This window comes from Xenopus tropicalis, chromosome 2, assembly GCF_000004195.4.
Source record: "Xenopus tropicalis strain Nigerian chromosome 2, UCB_Xtro_10.0, whole genome shotgun sequence".
Classification (NCBI taxonomy): domain Eukaryota; kingdom Metazoa; phylum Chordata; class Amphibia; order Anura; family Pipidae; genus Xenopus; species Xenopus tropicalis.
The window spans coordinates 96,550,167-96,559,375 of NC_030678.2; positions in this window are offsets into that span (position 1 = coordinate 96,550,167).

Consider the following 9,209-nt stretch of genomic DNA (forward strand, 5'->3'; position numbering starts at 1 on the left):
ACTAAATGCAACTGAAGCAAACCCAGTCACGCAGTTCATACACACTGAATGTTTATTCATACAGTTATGTGATATACTCTGAATCCACGTGCCATTAGCCTTGAGGTATAATTATAAAAGACAACCCGCCACTGATAGCCAGAGGAGAACTCTGGCAAACTCTTTACGCCTTCATGAATATGCCCTTCTTTATGTCCGTAGGAGAGGCAGGATATGTATATCCCCATTAGAGAAATCAGTGCAAATATATACCAATGACAATGCATCTACTAATACATTAATTAATAATTGTATTCTTGATGCAGGATTATCCCCTAGCTTTTATACATTTTTGTTTTTTTCAGCCTGTCTGTTGTCTGTAGAAGCCTTTGTTCTATATTTTTACCTAGATCCTTCTAATCTCCTCCCAAATCCACAGTCTTTTTGCTTCCTTTTGGACACCTGACCAAATTTTCCATCAAAACTGATAATTCTCTGTCTGCAGGATTTCAGGATAATCTTTAGCAAAAATTGGTCACACTTGCCCACAGTCACACAGTATGGGTTAAAATGGCTAAACTGCTTGCCCAAACCTGGGCATGTGTAGTCGGCTTTAATTCTTCTCATTGGTGACAAAAAAAAGACTGGTTTAGTGTGCCCTGCACTATACAAATCCTCAGCTAAATACAAAATTACTACACAAAAATATGTTTGCACATTGGTCACCTTCCTTGCTACTACAAAAGTTTTTATTTTTTGGGAATGGAAAGGTGGCATCTTTGTTTTTAACCATGTGACTTCCAACCCCTCATAGACATAAACATTTGAGGTATTTGGATGCATAAACTTCAAGTAAGTTTAGGAATTCACATGGGGTTTTAGGAACTGAATGCTCGAACCCTGAGGCTTGAGTATTAATAATTAGCCCCATAATATATTTACTTTGTTAGTGTCAGGTGACTGGGCTATTACTGTGACTAGTTTCGGAAATATTAGCCTGGAAGGAGCTGTGTTTGTGTCACAGGAAAACAAAATCTGTACAACATAAATTATGACAGCTGGGTTGAAAGTGGTAGACATGCTTTTAAAATGCAATAAAAATTGAATTGATTTCAAACATCAGTTTTGTGTACTTCACAAGATGTGCTGCTGTTCTGGTACAAACTAATTAAGAAAAGGATTTGCCTCCAAACAGACTGCAATCAGTAACAAAACTATCAATACTATCTTGCAGCTGCCATAACATTCAAATGAAACATTTCCTATAAATGGAAAGAACCTTATTTTAAACAGCTGGAAATGTTCTATAGCTTGTTCTGAAATCATTCACAAGGGACAGTACTTCGCCTTGTAATTATATTTGTAATATGTTGAAAAGAGTTAATGTGGTTGTTACATAAGAATGAAATAGAAAAATAAGTATGATTTAAATCGAAAAACTATACAGAAAATTCTCCAATTAATGGATTTAAAGAATGGCTTAGAGCTTGAAAAGACTGCATAATGTGTTTCTATAAGTTTTGTTTTTCCCACTCTGTACAGCTGTAGGAGTGTGGGATTTGCCCTTCTCTGCAAACAGGTTTAGATAAGTTACAGCTTGCTTCATTATTTCAATTAACTTAATCATTATTACAGAAAAGATATGAATCATGTTCTACTGTTATGGCTTATATTTGAGCCAACACATATACTGGCCTCCAAACTCAAACTACCCCCCCTCCCCCTCAGTTTTCTACTACACTGTCCCCCTACTATGGGGAAATGTTGCCATTAAAGGATTATTACACAGCATAAAGGCTGTTGGGGATGATGAGGGAGCTTTTGGCTAGCTAGCCTGGGTGTAACTACAGCCTAAACTAGGCTTTAACTGCCAGCTGGGTTAGAAATCTAAAATAAAGCTGCAAGAGAGAGACAGTGCAGTGTAAAGCTGGGCATACATCTGGTAAAACAATTTGTCCAACCACACACTGGGACAAACCCATTTTAAACCAGGTTAGGAAAGACATAAATGCATTTCATTCTAAGAGCTTCTGGCAAGCTCCAGTTCAGGAGGAAGGGGAACACCTCTGGTGGCACATGGTCCTTCATGAAAAACCAAAACCACTGTAAACAAATCCTCCAAAAAGCCAGATGGTGAAAGTGAACCCTCAACATTTTTCCTATACAGCAGCTACCCTAACCACTAAACAACTGAAGCACCAGTCTGGAATTAGCAAATTTGGTAGCAGATGGTCCCTAATGAATAACTAAGGCCTGTTACCTCATGGTAGGTTAACCAAATTATTTCAACAGAGAAGGAAGCTTTATTGGATCAAGCACAGAAAACAGAATCATTCTGTAGCTTGGAGAGATCTTTCTCAGCCGCCTGTTACAATATCTTTTTATTGTCTATCATACTATAGCAAGCTTATGTGTCTTAATTGGTTAATAATCACTTAGTCATTCTGATCAGGTAAAATAACAACATTCCATCAAATCTCATCATTATAAATATGTCACTATCGCTAGTTTCTAAGCAAATTTTATTTGAAGCTACATTAGTCATCACCTCATACTTCTTATTGGTTTAGGCAAATGCCTACAATGCACAGCGTCCTGAATTCAATTGCCATCTAAGCTACATGGGGGTTAGACATTGTTGTGCTAAACTGCAAAATGTTTAATGTTTTAATTGTAGTTAATGGAAAGGGGCAAATTTACATTGCAGTCAAGGTTTTTTTATTTAAACTCTACAATAGCATATACATTGCTTACCTAGTTAGAGAAGCTCCTTTTCTCTATGCTACAACTCTCATTTTGCCAGGGTGAATGCCAGTCCATAGTGGAGAAAGAAACATTTGTGATTTGTCATGTGATCACCTAGACTTTAGCCCACTATGAAATATATGTTCTAACAAACTGAGACCATCAGCCTGCCCAATGGGGTAATGGTCAGAGTTCTCACCTTGCAAATTGTAATGCCAAGAACCCAGGACCTGGGGTTGCAATTTACAAGGTGAGAACTCTAACCACTACACCATCATGTTGGATGGTGACTGCTGCAAATCCATACTGGGGAATTATTAGGACGAAGACACACGAGGAGATTAGTAGCCGCAACTTTTAAAAAAGTTAAAACAACTAATTCACAGATTAGTTGCAGCGACTTTTATAATATTCTATGGCATGAAAGTTGCCGCAATTAGTAGCCACGACTGACTTTTTAAAAATTTGCAGCTATTAATTACCCTGTGTGTCTTTGCCCTTACACATCTAATGGGTAAAACACTCCCACCCTTAACTGTTGGAGCTTAGCTTAACTGTTTAGCAGTGCTTCTTTTCCATTCAAGTATAGTCTTATGTTTCCTGACTCTTTTGCCTTCAAACTTAATTTTAGTATCCCATACTATTGGGATATTTCTTCATAGCATAGAATGTCAAGCTTCATCATAGGGGTAGGGAGAGAATTAAAGATTGTAAATATCAATGAAGGGTTAAAATACTATATTCAAAAGCACACATACTAGACCAAAGTACTGCTTTAGATTCAAAGAAGCAACCTAACTGCAAATTTATATGCAGAGTGATCCTTTTTCCCTTTAGGTAGGGAAACTATATCTTGCTTCAACTGTAAAATTAGGGCAGAATCTGATTTTATAAATACTGAAGAATGTATGACTATTTGTATTGAAAGCCTGGAGGAATCAGCCTTATTTATATACACATAACACAGATAAAAGAAAACCTTAGTAGTCTGTTACCAGCATAGGCCTCACTGGGAGTAATTAATGACGCCTCAAAGATAATGGTCAGATAAAACGAATGCAACAAATGCAAGTGACTTCTTGACCTCAAGTGTATTTTTTTTTGCAAATAAATTAAAAGCTCATCAGGTTTTAGGTGGAAACTGTTTATTTTTTGCACAAAGCAGTTTGTGGGGAAAAGAAAAGAAAGAACCCAAAACCTGCTAAAGGAGAAGGAAACCCCTGCATCAACATAGTAAGTAAGCCTAAAGGCAATCTGGCCGAAAACCCCATCTTCTGCCTTCTGCCCCTTATATGTGTGTGTACTGACAGGCATGTACCGTTAGCCTTATACATGTTCAGTGTGCCATGCTACTCCATATGGCATATTATGCCTTCCGTTACTCTTGATAAAGGGGACAGAGCCTGAAACATGTTGCGTGAAGTCATCCAATAAAGGGATTGCAGTTTGCCATGCTTACTAGTCCATATGATTTCTGCACATGGGGCTGGTCATGTAAATGGTTAAAGAGTATCAGTAATCAGATTTTTCCTTCATTATTAAAAAAGGCATCAGATTGTTAATTTGCAATACATATCTGAAATTTAAACAATTCCTATTCAGCCAATGCATACTTAATATGATTTGCATGTCTCAGGTAATATCTATTCAAAGTTTTGCATGAAATGAGATACAAGGTAATGTAATCCTTATGTCAATAACAATCCAAATTGCCTTTCTAATCAAACAGTGCATTGCCACACTGACGATGTAGTTATAATGAAAGTAGCTGTATCCTGTGATTAAACTAAATGCATACAATTTATAAGTAGATCTCTCTCTAACCTGAATACTGAAACCATTTAATTCTGTTCTAAATGGCCTTTAATCTCCTATACTATCTGGGCTCTACATTAAATTGCAGCCCTCCTAATTACATATTAGTATATTTATATTCTCTATTTTAGAGCCTCTGGAACAAAGCAGGTGACTTGAAGAGCCATGTCACACCATTTATTTTCACAGCTGACATACAGTATGTACACTGGGGGAGAATAAGCTGATCCACTTGATCTGCCCCAACATCATTGTATTTTAACAGGAACAGCACTGGCCTGTTCATGCAGGGTAGTGGCTCATTAATTGGACAGTATGAGGGCAAAGATAACTGCCATGGCTATTCTCTAGATTTGTTAACAGTTTATGGATACCAATATGCCATTTTTTTGATCTTTCATCACAGGATTCAAAAGGATGGCTCATTTGTTATGTTCAGTTATTGGAATGTGGGAGTTGCCAGACTGATTTAATAAAAAAGAAGCCAACATATTAAAAATAAAAAATGCTCACTTGGCTTTGCAGCGCAATAACAAAGCATGCCTAAGGCTGCTGGCACTTGAGATTAGTTGCCCACATATAAATCTTCTCTACTGCAGGCAACTAATCTCCTGCAAATGCGTTTTTCCCCGGAAATAAAGTAAATATGCAGCACATTGTTTTTCTAAAATCACCCAAAGTTTCCTTGAGAAGAAATTTTGTTGCCAGCGGGTGCCTAATCTCCTCGTATGCCAACAGAATTAGACATGGAAGCACCATTTTTTGCTAAACAATGAATGCCATACACTGGATTTTTGTGTATTTAAGAGTGCTGGTGACTTTTGTTTATATATATATATATATATATATTTCAATCCAAATTGTGTCCGCACTCCAAGGCTCAATATTCTGCGGGGTGCTAGCCAAAATTATGTCTGTATAGAAAATAATTATCTGTGGCCAGCACACCCTTCAATGTTTCATCAAAAATGTTTTTATTATAGATATATTGTTAAAACCAATGTTTCGGTCCTTATTATTTTATCCTTGAGAAAGGTCCTAATAAGGACCGAAACGTTGGTTTTAACAATATATCTATAATAAAAAAAATTGAAGGGTGTGCTGGCCACAGATAATTATTTTCTATATATATATATATATATATATATACATACAGTATACACACATACACAAAACAAGTCTCCAGCACTCCTTAAATATGCAGAAATCCATCTGTCATATAAAGCAGGACACTCACAGGACTTAAAAGCATGGTGAAAAAGAAATAAAGTTTATTTCTCCTATAAAATGTATTTCTATGTATCTATCTATCATCTACATACACACAGTCATATACTGTATATCCAGAGTGCTTGGGACATGGGGTTTTCCGGGAAAAGGGCCTTTCCAAAAAAAAATTAAACAATAATGGGATTGTTTTGCCTCCAATAAGGATTCTTAGTTGGGATCAAGTATGAGATGCTGTTTTATTATTACAGATAAAAAGGAAAAAAAGGAAATTTTTACTTAATTTAAAAAACTAAAAATGTTTTTTTTTCAATTTGATGAAATCAAGTCTATTGGAGATGGCCTCTCCATAATCCTGAGCCTTCTGGATAACAGGTTTCTGGATAATGGATCCCATACCTACATTTTCAAAATTCATAGTTGCCCAGAATTCAGTGCATGCAAAATTCATGCAAAGTTCATGTAAAATAATAGATCTTACTTTTATATGACTAAAGCACACCCTATTTATGGGATAATGGTGAAGACAAAAATATGCTGCCATATGCGACATAGATATGCTGAAATACCATCAGCAGACTAGAATATCAATATAGTGTTCAGCTGCTCATCATTTCTAGTGAATGCTAATCCAGCCTACTATATGGCTTAAAACCAGTAATATTCAGGAATACTCATAGACACTTGCATCAGGCGGGTGATGCATTTAAGGTCATTACTGGCGCACCTAGAAAACCAGATACCCATTTGTATGGGGATAATAAAGAGGTATAGAAATGCGAGCCACTAGTCAATGCAGCTTATAAAATGTAGGTTTCAAGAATGCAACTGCTAATAGATTTAAAATAAGGAAAAAAACAACTTGAGAGACAATTTATCTGATTACATTGAAAAGTGACCTCCAAAAATATCTGCCAAGTCAATATTCAAATGTCATAAAGCATTAGTTAACAAGCTCTTCACAATACAAGTGATCTCACAGCCAATTCAAGCAGTTAGATCAACGCAATTATTTGTGAAAATGGGATGTTTTTTCTTCATGTTAAATCTTGCGCTACTGATTTGCATTGGCAAAAACAGAGGCAATATGGGGTAAACATGAACAGGTCAGCAGAAAGGAAAAACTGCAGTGAAAAAGGAGCAATTTTTACCTCAGGTTTTGGAGCTAACCCCTGTAAAAGGAGCAAAAAATTCTAAAGGATTCCAAAGAGTAAGACTTTATCTTTATACTTGCTGTCTTTTTCTTGTCTTTTCTTATTCCAAAGAATAGGACTTTATCTTTATACTTGCTGTCTTATCTTTATACTTGCTGTCCTTATACTTCTTTTCTTATTTTTTGGACAAATCTTGTAACTAAACTGAAATATTATTTTGCTCTTTCAGTTGCACTTTGGTAAATGAATAAAGAAGCTGGCTATGGGTGCTAATTGCGGACACCTAAATCTCGCCAAATACAATCCTGCCCTCACCATTTGCAGCTTGGCAGGGGGCAAAATAATTACGATCACTGTGTTTCCATTAACAGTTTCAGGGTGATTTCAGTGAAAATCCATGGCAATTGCCAACATTTTGCATCCCACTGAGCTGGACACAGCATGAATGGCAAACAAATGGTGCCTAGTGCCCTAAGAGCTGCAAGACAAAGAGAAGCTTTAGGCACACATGACAAGTGCAAATGACGAACATTGTTAGGCAATTCTCTTACTATATACAGCTCTGATCAGAGCTTTAAAAGTATTAGTTAAATAAAAGCTGACAAGGAATGAGTAAGCATTTTGTTCATTTATTCTTCAGAGTGTATTACTGGAACTTCATGTATTGTTAAACTTGAGATGGTAATATGGGAACCACAATTTTTTTGTTATATAGCATTATATGTATAATATACAAGTTAGCTTTATTTGGAATAAAACATGGCTGCTTTAATTGCTATCATTTAAATACCTATAAATATTTGTAGGTGTAGTGTTTAAAGGACAAGAAATACTAGTCACAGGGCAGTAATGTGTTAGGACCCCTTACTTACCTTTTACATGGCCTAGTGGCTCCCATTCCTTATAAAACACCCCAGTGTAGTTTTTAGCAGGAAAGGCCGCTGCCCGCTTTTCCTACCTACCTAGGTATCCTCTGTTCCGAAGCAGAACTTTTTCATACTTTAACATTGTTCAATATATTAATTTTAAAGCAAAATTAGAATTCTTGTTGTAAAGACGTGGAACATGCTTGACACCATGGCTTGCATATCTCCCATCCTAAAGGCTGGGAGACAAGTGTTCTTTACTGCATTTCCCTGCACTGGATCTTTCATTCATTCCAGCACAGGGGACGCAGGAAGAAATGCAGGCCAGTATTTTCTAATAAGTAATCAAAACCAAATGCAAATTGTCTCAGAATGTCCCTGTTTACATCATACTAAAAGTCAATTGAAATGTAAAGTACACCTTTAAAATACACTGGGCATAGAGATATAGTCTATAATTAAATAAAAGTTGTTTTAGTTTCTGGCATTATTGAACTTGAATGAAAAGTCACAGTATTTCAGACTTTTGGGTCAATAAGAGATTTGCAGATTAAGCCTTGGCAGCAGGAATAGTCAAAAGAACATATAACAGGGACTATAAAAATCCAACAAATACTTCCATTGGTTAAGTGTTTATGTGAAGATATTTGCAAAATGGCAGGTTTAAGGTGATTGTCTCCACATCGGTTCAATCAAATATAGACATCTGCAAATACATTTGGTGTGTTTTTTGGTAGATATAGTATAGTTGGCCTGCTGATCCTAAGCAGAATCCATACACTAATCAGTTGCTTTGGGAATTGGTTCTGTTTAAAAACCTTATGTGCTGGTGCATCATAATTGTCAGCATTTGATGCATTGGCAAATGGGAAAGTGAAGAGCAACCATAGCACTCTATCAGCCCAAGGGGCAGTCATATGGAAAGCCTTGTCAAGCCCGTGTATGCTTGCCATGAGGAAATGTGAATGTCAAAATGGACTTTTTCCAGACAGTCAAACAATTCCCTTGACTTCGGAGCCTTCAGTTAGACAGTCAGTCATATTGTGGACATCTCTGGTCCCAGTGGTCATTTCAACATGAGGTTTTCCAGAGGCAACCTCTGGTCATGTTTTTTTCATCCTATGTTCACTTTGCATTGCATGGGTTGATTATAGAGTCTGTTAAACATATTGGTGGCTGGATTTCTTGTCTTTCCGTAACAGAGCATACAGACACAATAGTGTCCAAGAGGAGCCTAAAATCCCTAGGTTCTATGGCACATGGGGAGTTTCCTATCAGTTTTACTTTACTAGATATGCAAACAAAAATTCATATAAAAATGACATAAAAATATTTGGTACTTGTTGCAAATCAAATGCATATGTACAGTACATCTCTAGTAACCTCTGTGGATTCAAAAAAATGATTTATCTGCTAAAGATCT